The 10,695-nt window shown below is 59.0% G+C and overlaps 1 long non-coding RNA gene across 3 annotated transcripts in view; it reads right to left on the reverse strand.

Moving 5' to 3' along the window:
• The window catches only part of LOC149997342 (uncharacterized), a 37,877-nt gene extending 34,327 nt beyond the window's left edge, over positions 1-3,550 (reverse strand). For all 3 annotated transcript variants that reach the window (XR_016514143.1, XR_016514142.1, XR_016514144.1), the window contains exons 1-2: positions 3,505-3,550; positions 119-210 (exon numbers count right to left, since the gene is read on the reverse strand). This is a non-coding gene — a long non-coding RNA (uncharacterized LOC149997342). The remainder of the gene's footprint in view (positions 1-118; positions 211-3,504) is intronic.
• Positions 3,551-10,695: the final 7,145 nt, after the last annotated feature.

Consider the following 10,695-nt stretch of genomic DNA (forward strand, 5'->3'; position numbering starts at 1 on the left):
TTTCAGGCCAATGTAAATGTACAAGAGAGAAAAATAACTCACAGAATTACTAAATAACGCCAAACCCTGCAGAAATAAACCAAAAAGACGAGCAACAACAAGAAAAAATAGTGCTTACTTTTGCCAGAGATGTCCATGATCTCTCGGCTGCTGCACCTTCCAGAAGTTAAGTGTCCCTGCCATGAATGTCACCGCGCCGGCTCACCAAAACTGTGGGAGATTAAAAACTACTTTTGTCATACCTTCTAAATTCTGACACCTGAGATAATAGTCAAACTCGCACAATCAGATTAAGAGGAGATACTCAATGTTTAATACATGCACAAGGGGAATTCATGTTGAAATGAATGCCAAACACAATGAGATGATATCGGGTATAAAGGACATTTTGGAAAATGGAAGAACAGAGTCTTAGACTTTAATGGTGAAATGGGTACATTCAGGTTAATTTAGAAAAAAGGCAGCATACCTGGCAGGTTAATTTTTGTTCGGCGACCCCCCAAAGACTATAACACACAAGAAGTAAGATAAGAGGGTGGACGGGCTTTTGCTAGGACTATTACTGTCTAAAGCTAAGGTGATTGTGCTAAAGCTCTTTTCCTAAACCAAATTTTGGCCATTAAACTGCTTAGGAAGAACTGAGATGATAAACATAAGTAATTTCTCAGTCTTTCCTTTCTTAACAGCCAGTTTAAAATCAACATGCCGAGTAGAAAATTCTGGCCCCCTTCATTACCACCTTTGAAAGTTTGAATAAAAGGTTTATAGCCACAAGCTAAAATGGTGCCTTGTTCCATATTTCACTGACATAATCACTCAGTTTTGAGAATAAGTTGCTTTAGCTAAATTGCTAAACCTTACTTAAGGAAATGGTGACATATATGTACTCCCCAAATTTACCTATTAAATACCTCACTGCTCGCTTGCCTACGTGGTGGAGAAGCAATCTTTCCTCTAACCTCAAGAATCTTTAGGCTGGTCCAATAACCCAATAGGTATGACACAGATTAGCCAATGAAAATAACCAAATTTTAGACATACGTAGGCATGGGAACCTCACTCACATGAGAGTCAGAAACCCCACGTGCAGAAGAGTATTAGAATTGGAATGGAAACACGGGTGTACACAACATACTGAGCTAGTGGTGGTGTAAGGTGCCTTGGGGCTTCAAGTCTCCTTGCAAAATTATAAGAGCAGATGCTTCGAAAAAAGGTGCTATTCCCAAGATGTACAAGATGGCAACGAAAAAGAGCATTTCCTGGCGGCCTCGCCTCGGCTGTTATTCCACAGATGCGCACTAGATGGCAGGCAGTGTGCAGCAGAGTGTACAAAGGGGCCCCACTCTGACACGGCAGGGCGACCTGCCACATCAGCCCTGGGTCCTCTGGCTGTTGGGAGAAGTATTACCTAAGAGAGCATGGAGCCCTGTAATGCGAGCTCTGGGTCTTCGCCAAAGAAAATCAAAGGTTGTGTCCGGTCAGCTCTGGGGCTTATGAGCAAGGGGAGGGGCCCCACCTGAGAGCATAGTGGGTCCTGTGACATCAGGTCTGGGTCATTGGAATGTGGAGAGGGTCACACATGAGAGGCTGGAGTGTCCTGTTACTACACAACTGTGTCCTGTGAGGGTCAGAAAGGCGTCTCCCTGTAAAATGGAATGTCCTGACCTTTCACCTTTGTGTCCAGTGACTGCGGGGAGGGGTCTGACTAGAGAGAGTAGGGTGTCCGGTCACATTGGCTCTGTCTCCTATCAGTTTGGAAAACAGTCCCACCAGCGGGAACAGTGGTTTCTGTCATATCAGCTCTGGGTCTCCTGAGTGTGGGGAAGGGCCCCTCCCTTAGAGTGTAGGTCATCCTGTCCCATCAGCTCTGGGTCCTGTGATTGTCGGGTACGGTCACACTTGAGACGGCAGAGGGTACGGTAACTTCAGTCTTTGCTCCTGTGGTCGTTGGCTGACCCACCAGAGACAGTGAGGAGCCCTGTTGTTTCGGTGTGGAGTCTTATTACTGTGATGAGGAGTTCCACCCAAGAGTAGAGCAAGATCTGTGACATCAGGTGTAGGTCCTGTGAGTGGAGGCGGCCAGTCTGGGAGGGTAGGGGGTCCTCTGAAAATCGCGCTGCATCTTGTGAGCACTGGAAGGAGTCCCATCAGAGAGAAAAAGGGGTTGTGTCACGTCAGCTCTGGGTCCGGTGAATGTGGTGAGGGGTTTCACCCAGAAAGAATAGCGGGTCCAGTGACATCAGCTCAGGGTCCTATGAGTATGAGGAGGGGCTCCCACCTGACAGAGTAAGGGGCCATGTCACTTCAGCTCTGAGTTCTGTGATTGTGAACAGGGGGCTCTCTCTGGGAGAACTGGGGGTCTGGTCAAACTGGCTGTATGTCTTGTTAGTTTGGGGAAAGGTCGCACCAGACAGAATAGTGGATGTTGTTGTAGGGGCACCAAATAGTCCCTGTAAAAAGTTTCAAAGGTCTGCTAAATACGTAAACACGTAGGGGCTTCAGATGTTCTTTGTAAAAAGTAGCAAGGACTTGCTAAAAAGCCTTGAAGAGAGGAATGTCAGAAGGAGTGTAGCAATTGGTGATTTACAAGCTAAAAGGACCTCAGCCTCTATCACCTTCCATTTACTTGTGTCTGGTTTAGAACATTTGTGAAGGTTGTGCTTTGCAGAATGTCTAGCCCTTTGAAGACAGATTGCTTCGCAGGGAGTTCGTCCCTGGCTGAAGAGCTATGCTGCCACCAGAGATAACCTTATAGCCTTGCCAATTTCTGTTCCTGTTACTGCCAAGACATTCCTGCAGTCCTGCCCAGCCCCCTCTTCCTAAGGCCGTTTCCCGCCAAAGAAGCAGCAAAGGGGGCCTCGTCAGTATAAAAACTCCGCGTTTTAGACTCCATTGCAGGTTGGAGCATGTTAGAGGCCGGCTCAGGGTCTGCCCAACTCCTGGTCATTATTAAAATCCTTTCCTCACTTTATACACGGCTTCAGAGCGTTCCATCTCACCTACATAGCTGCAACACTATCCCCCGAGCCACCATGGAGAGGAGTGTCACGTGAGAGTAGCGGGTCCTGCCACAGGTACTGCGGGCCCTACCACGACGGATGCGTTTGTAAGACATCCCGAGCAAGGTGTGGCGTGAGTTGCCTTGGGGATTCATATTGCCCTTGCAAAATAGTAAGAGCTGCTGCTGAGTACATAGGCGCCGGTCTCAGGATGTGCACTAGATGGCAGCAGGGAAGAGCATTTCCTGGAGTGTGCATCTGAGCCTGTGGGGGGTTCCACTCTCTCTGCCTGCATAGAGACTCCTGTCACTTCAGCCGTGGATTCTCTGAGTGCCGGGAGGGGTCTTACCGGAGAGAGTACGGAGCCCTGGCCATGGGACGGTGTGGAGGAGTCCAGCATGAGAGATTAGGGGGTGCTGGAATGTTAGCTCTGAGTCCTGGCAGGGAGTGTGGGGTGTCCAGTCACTGCCCCTCTGAGTCCTGTGAGTGTCAGGAGGGGTCTTACCTGAGAGAGCAGGGGTCCTGTGACAGCAGCTCTGGGTCAGTATGTGACTATCACATCGTCCGTTCTTAGGATGCAGAAGACCGTCTTCTTTAGTAATCAAAGACCTGACTGAAACGATATGAAGCAGAAACATTTTAAGGAAACATAGTATCTCTTTTATAGGCAGAAAAACTCTCATACTACCTTATCTGGTGCTACACAATATGGAAAAATATTTTGTCATTTCAACAAAATAAAATAGAACTGAACCGTGCTTCTACGTCAGCTCACTTTTCATATTTACATTCATTTACTTAATGGAATTTCGTCCCATCGTATTCCCCTTCACCGTATAGAAAACGTCCTCTCTCTGCATTTCTCATCACAGACCTTCCACTTTCCTCCTGACATTCAGCTTTTGTCCTGCTTTTCCTCTGTCCACTCTGGCACAACCAGCCTCACTTAGAACAAACTTAACTACATTTCTCTGAAATATACATGCCCGTATCTCAATACCTTTCTTTTACACACAGTACTTTACGGCTTTTTTCTGGACCTTTCACTTGAATTCTTAACCTTTAAAAAATTTTAATTCCTTGTGAAAACTAAGAGTAAGAAATTGTCAATTCTCTGGGACACCAGTATTCTTTAGGTTGACACTGATAAACAAATTCGGTCACTTCTAGAGATTACTTATTCACAGCACACATTTTTAATATTCCACAAGACGTGTTTACTAAGTCTCAAATCGCCTAAATCTGTCTATCATTTGCAGCAAAACACAAACAAGCCTGTGTTCTGTCCGCCTAACCCTCACCCAAACTCTCCCTGACGCCACACAAAAACCTCAAAACCCCACGAATGTCCTCACCGAGCCGACTCTGCGGGACCTCTGTAGATGACGCTCCCGCCGCCCCCCTGCGCCTCCCGGTCCCCGGAGGCGCCCCCCGGGGCTGCAGAAGCCGGTGAAGCACCTCGGCCCAGCGGCACCGCGCGGAGCCACGGACGCGGCCTGACAGCACAGAGCCAGCCCGGGGACCCGCGAGACGCCGGCGCACGGGAGTCCCCTGGGACACGGGGGCGGTCGGGCGCCCCCTGCCGCACCGGCCTGCGCCGCACAGTTCAGCCGGGCCCTGGGTCCCCTTCTAGCCGTCCTGCTTACATCCATTCCTTGGGGGACATTCCAGCTGCAGTGGAGACACGAACCCCAGGACGTCTCCCTCCCGGCCCCGGAGCAGCAGGAGAACGGTCTGGAGAGCACAGCGCCCACGCCACGAGCCCGCTGCCCAGACGCCGCGCGCGGGCCCCGGCCCCTCGCCCGCACGTCCAGAGCGCCCGCTTCGGCCCCCAGGGGGCAGCACGGCTCACCGCTCCCTCCCTCCTCCGGCTCCGCTGGCAACCGGAGAAGTCCTGCGCTCCTGACCACGCTCCCGGGGCGCCAGGGTCCCCGTCTCTCTCCTTCCCGGGAGAAAAGAGCAGCAGCCCGGCGGCCATGGCCAGCACAGCGCCGTGAACCCCCAGCCGGCGCCAGCTGCGCAAACCCGCCCGACCTGCCCTCCCGCCCCGGTCACGGCTGAGGCCTGGCGGGAGGGCCGGTTTGCGGCGACGCTGCTTCGCTCTGCTCCCTCTTCCTCCGCACGGGGAAGGAACCCCCAAACCTGTGGGAGCGGCGGGCCCCTTGTCCCGTGCCCTGCCTCCCCAGCTCTCCTTCCAGCCTCTCGGGGCCTCTGTCACCTCCGCCCACCGACAGGTCTCCGCTCCGCAGGCCTCAGTCCGCTCCTATTCCCCCCAGTTCTGCCCGGGCCCTCCCCCCACCCCGCCTCCAGTTTCCCCCTCTCACCGCGTGCCGCGGACGTCTCCGGTCCAGCCTTCTCCCCGGCCCACCTCTTCCCGCACGGCTCACAGGGCTCCGGCCCTCCTCCCAGACGCGCCTCCGTCCGCCTTCTCACCTGGGCTTCTCCTCACCGCCACCCCGACCTGCCGGGACCGCAGCCCCGCCTTCACCTCCGCCCGTCGCACCACTCCAGGCCCGCACCTGGCAGCCTCCGAGTCACTCGTCCTCCTCCCGCCGTTCTGGAACAGAGCGCGCCCGCGCCGCCCCCTTCCGCTGTCCTCGCTGAGCGCTCGCCGCCCGCGCACCGCAGCTGACGCCCCTCCTGAGCCCTGCGCCGACCACGCCTCCATACGTGGGGTCATCCGCGCACGCGTACGTGCCCACGGGGTGGTCATCCGCGCACGCGTACGTGCCCACGGCGTGGTCATCCGCGCACGCGTACGTGCCCACGTGGGGTCATCCGCGCACGCGTACGTGTGGACGGGGCGTCTGGGCAGCCGCGTAAGGTCACTTGCGTAAGGTGGGGCGCGGCGATGGAGCCTTGAGGTTGGGTGGGCTGGTGTGGGGCCCGCAGAGTACTCCCAGCTGCGGCGGTGGAGGAGGCGGTGGGTGGCAGCGGCCGCAGCGGGAGCAGCGGCGGCGACGGCCCCAGCGGCGGCGGAGGTAGGAGAGGCCGTCGGAGGGGCGGCGGGAGCGGGAACGCCGGTGGCGGGAGCGAAAGGGGGGGTGCGGCGGCCGAGGTGCGGTCGGTGTGATCGCCCGGAGCGGCGGCGGCAGCGGCGGCGTGAGCGGGGACGGCGGCGGTGGGACCGGGGCCGGAGGCGGCGTGAGCGGGGAGGGCGGCGGCGGTGGGACCGGGTCGGCGGCCGCGGCGGCGGGAGCGCCGGGAGCGGGAGCTGGGGAGGCGGCGGAGGTGCTATGGGCCACCGGCTCTCCCGCCGCCCCCGCTCCCGCCTCCTCCGCCGCCGCTCCGGGCCCTCCCGCCGGTAGCACCTCCGCCGCCGTCCCCGCTTCTGTCAAAGATGCCGCCGCTGATCCGACAGGCGGGGCCACCGACCACGCGCCGCCCGCCACCGGCCCTCCGACGACCTCTCCTATCTCTGCCGCCGCCGCTACCGCTCTAGCCTCTGCCGGCCCCAGTCCCAACGGCGGAAGAGGTAGGAGAACTTGTCGGAAGGGCGGCAGGAGCGGCAGCGGCGGAGGACGCGGTCCCTGTGGCGGTGGAGGTAGGAGAGGCCTTCGGAGGGGCGGCTGGAGCGGGAGCGGGGTCTGTGGGACCCAGGGCCGGCGGTGGCGGGAGCGTGGGCGGCGGCGGTACGTCCGGAGCCGGTGGTGGCGAGATCGGGGGTTGCGGCAGTGGGACCGGGGCCGGCGGCGGCGTTAGCGGGGAGGGCGGCGGCGGTGGGACCGGTTCGGCGGCCGCGGCGGCGGGAACGCAGGGAGCGGGAGCGGGGGCGGCAGCGGAGGTGCTATGGGCCACGGGCTCTCCCGCCGCCCCCGCTCCCGCCTCCTTCGCCGCCGCTCCTGGCCCTCCCGCCGGTAGCACCTCCGCCGCCGTCCCAGGTTCTGTAAATGACGCCGCCGCTGATCCGACAGGCGGCGCCACCGACCCCGCACCGGCCCTCCGACGGCCTTTCCTACCTCCGCCGCCACTGGGACCGGCGCCGGTGGCGACTGGAGCGGGGGCGGCGGCTTTGGGACCGGGGTCCGCGGCGGCGGGATCGGGGGCGGCGTCGGTGGTACCGGGGCCGGCGGCAGCGGGAGCGGGGGCGCCGGCGATCGGACCGGGGCCGGCGGTGGCGGGAGCCGCGGGAGCGACAGGAGCGGTGGGTGGCAGCGGCTGGAGTGGTAGCTGCGGCGGTCCCAGCGGCGGCGGCGGCGGCGGCGGAGGTAGGAGAGGCCGTCGGAGGGCCCGCGGCGGCCGGTGCCGTGCCCCAGCTCGAGGTGGAGAAGCACGGAAGCGACCTCGAGAGGCATCTGGGCGCGCCTTTGCCACAGAATCTGGGCAAGCTGGCGCGAGCGCCTTCCTCCTGGCGGCCCTCCCCGCGCCCCCACCGGGGAGTTCCAAGTGTATCCAGGCAACAGCCCCAACGGATACTTCCTGGCGAGCTCTCGCTGGCTGCTGAGGAAGGTTTCTGTGCTCCCGGACAGAGCTCCCAGACTCGCCCAATGGGCAACTGCCTGAGTGCACTCTGCCCCCACCCCCCGCCCTGGGGACCAGGGGGCCAGCTCAGAGCTCCCCCAGGTGGCCAGTTTCCCTTGGTCCGCCAGCGGCACCCAGTTGTCCGCGCTCCTCCACCTCCTGCAGGGCCAGCCCGCCAGCACTTGCTCACATGCGGTGTTGCAACCTTCGTGAGTGTCTGTGTGAGGATCCCCCAGAGCCTGTGGCGTTTGCTCGGGATCCTGAGGTCCCTGTACCAGTGGGCCTGTAGGGGGCACGGGGAGGAGGTAGGTGAGGAAGGGGGTGTGCCCACTGTGCCAGAGAGTGAGGCTGAGGGCTGTGAGAGAGCCCCGCCTACCTGCAGGCTCCCTGGGGCCCAGGGAGGCCTCCGTGCCGCAGTGCTGAGGCCTGGGCCCCTGCAGGGCACCCTCCAGGTGCAGGGCCAGGAAGACGGAAGGCGTGGTAAGTCCCAGGCCTCCGTGAGGGGCTCCCCTTGCCTTTGCAGGAAGAGGAACCCCATCACCAGCTCCTATAGCTCCACCCGAGACTGCCCTCCGGTGGAGAGGGGGAGGCGTGCCGCCCCTTGCCAAGCCGGGCTGCCCCAGAGGGCCGGGAAGACGCTGAGGCAGCAGCGCCCTGGGGCTCCCTCCTCAGCTGCCGCCCTGCCACGGAGGCTGAGCCAGCCTGAGCAGGGCCGGGGTGCCACCAGAGGGGACACAGCACTCTCCAGGCGCCGCAAAAGGAAGGTCTGCCTGCTCCCGCGCAGGCGAGGGCCCCCTCTAAGCCTGCCACCAGGTCCCGACCCTGGGTACAGGGTGACCCCAGAAGATTTGGACAGAGACCGAGAAGCGCGGTGGCGGACCTTCCTGAGGGCTCTGCGTGGTGAGGCGTGGGCCCTCTCGGGCTGCGGGGCTCCAGAGCCTGTGCCTTCCTGCCCGCAGCCTGTGCCAGCCCTCAGTGCCCCTGTGTCCGCCGGTGCTCCAGTCACCTCTGTGCTGAGCGCCAGCCCCTCGGCCTGCACATCGGCAGGCTTGGCTGCCAGGCCAGCCTCTGACAGCGGGGTGATTCCCATGGACACCAGCCCACCTCCCAGGCCAGCCTCTGACAGCGGGGTGACCCCCATGGACACCAGCCCACCTCCCAGGCCAGCCTCTGACAGCGGGGTGATTCCCATGGACACCAGCCCACCTCCCAGGCCATCCTCTGACAGCGGGGTGACCCCCATGGACACCAGCCCACCTCCCAGGCCAGCCTCTGACAGTGGGGTGACCCCCATGGACACCAGCCCCGCTCCCTATGCACTTCCCTCGGGTGCTCCACCCAGCTCTCGAGGCAGAAAACGGGCTGCCTCAGGCCCAGCCCAGGCCCCAGTCTCCACTGTAGGCCAGCCAGCCCTGGGCAGCATCGCCCAGGCCCCCCCGGGAACGCACGCCGGCCTCAGGCCTGCCTTGGCCGCCTCGTCATCGGCTCCAGGCCCGTCTGGCACGGCCACCCAGCGCCCTGGGGGAAGCTCCGGACACAACACCCGGAAGCGCACCCGCCAGGGCACCCTGGTCACGACTCCTGGCGTCAGGGCTGGGAAAAAGCATACGCTGGGAGGCGCTGCTGCGACCGCCGTCATGCCCACCCACGGACCTGCACCCAAGCAGAGCTCCCATGCTTCCAGCCAAGGGCTGGGCACCACCACCAGCAGCACGGTGGCCTCTACCGTGGTGTCCCTCTCAGCCTCCACCCCCAGGGGCCCTGCCTCTGCTGGGCACGCGGCAAGAACTCAGAAGACCACCAGCCTACCAATCCCTGGGGCAGTCGGTGCGGGCGCATCCTCGAGCACATCTGCAGGCTTGGCTGCCAGGCCAGCCTCTGACAGCGGGGTGATCCCCATGGACACCACCCCAGCTCCCTAGCTCTCCTCTCTGAGGCTGCATAGAGAACAGGAGGTTGGAAATGAAGGCACGGTGCAGCCTATTAAGAAGGAGGAATCCTTGTGGGCTTTCTGGGAAAGGAGGAAGCTGGGAGCTGGAGAAACCAAGGAAGAGGAGCACAAACGGTAAGGATCTGCGTCCCTGTGATGGCCGACTTTCTCCTCTTACATTATGTCATGTTGTATGACTTGAGGGGACAAAAAAGTAGAGCACAGTCTCCCAGGTGCTGATGCCAAAGGTGCCCCTTGGGTTTGGCAGCCGGGCCGGGACCCCTGCTCCCCGGAGTGGCCTTCAGCCTGACGGCCTCCTCCCCTCTTCAGCACTGCAGTTCCTGACTTCTGGTCAGAGGCGGATTAAGGCGGGTGGAGGCCCCGGACGGGGAAGTAGATATTGGTTGGGCCCCTTAAAAACAAGGAGAGAGCCAGGGAAAAGAAAAATCCGCATTTCCCATATTTTATGCAGCGTAGTAATGAAAGCAAACTTGGTGTCATTAGAGGAAAGTGTCAAGTTGGGGTTTTGCGGGGCCCTTCAGAAGTCGGGGCCCAGGGTGCGCGCCCGCTGCGCCCACCCTTCAATCCGCCTCTGCTTCTGGTAGGGCTGCAGGGCCCCAATTACTCGTTTAGAATTGATATTTTAGAAGAACTCAGAATGATTCATTTAAGATTCATTCCTGTTTAAATCAGCAGTGTGTTACTTTTTCTTGTTGACCTGTATTTCGTCGCATGGCTGTACCACAGTTTGTTTATTCACGTGCCATGAAAGGTCTGACAAGTGTCAACGTTTGTTTTTTATGCCAACTCTTCTAATAGGTAACCACTGGTATCTCCTTGGGGTATGGATTTGTGGTTTCCTAGTGATGAATGAGGATTTTCTTTTCCTGTGCTGATTAGCATGCACAGGTTTGCTTTGGGGCAGAATCTTCAGACGTCTTTCTCACTTAAATGGGCGGTTTTTGTCTTGTTGTTGTTTTAATTGAAAGGTTTTTCACATATTCTGGGCACATATTTATCACAAGTGGGAGCCCTTTAATTTTGTTGTTTTTCGACTTTCCTTTGGCTATTTTGGGCTCCTTGCAATTCCATGTGAATTGGATGTCCAGCTTTTCTATTTATGTAAAAAGGGGGATGACATTGTGATTGAAATCGCATCGAACGTGTCCTCATTTAGATAGTATTGCTATCTCGATCGTTTGTCTTCTGACCCATGAACACGGAATACCGTTCTACATATTTGGACATTTTAAATTGATTTCCTGCATTCTTTATAGTTTTCAATGTACAAGACTTTCATCTCCT

Source organism: Furipterus horrens, unplaced genomic scaffold, assembly GCF_987537825.1.
Source record: "Furipterus horrens unplaced genomic scaffold, mFurHor1.1.pri manual_scaffold_11, whole genome shotgun sequence".
Lineage (NCBI taxonomy): Eukaryota > Metazoa > Chordata > Mammalia > Chiroptera > Furipteridae > Furipterus > Furipterus horrens.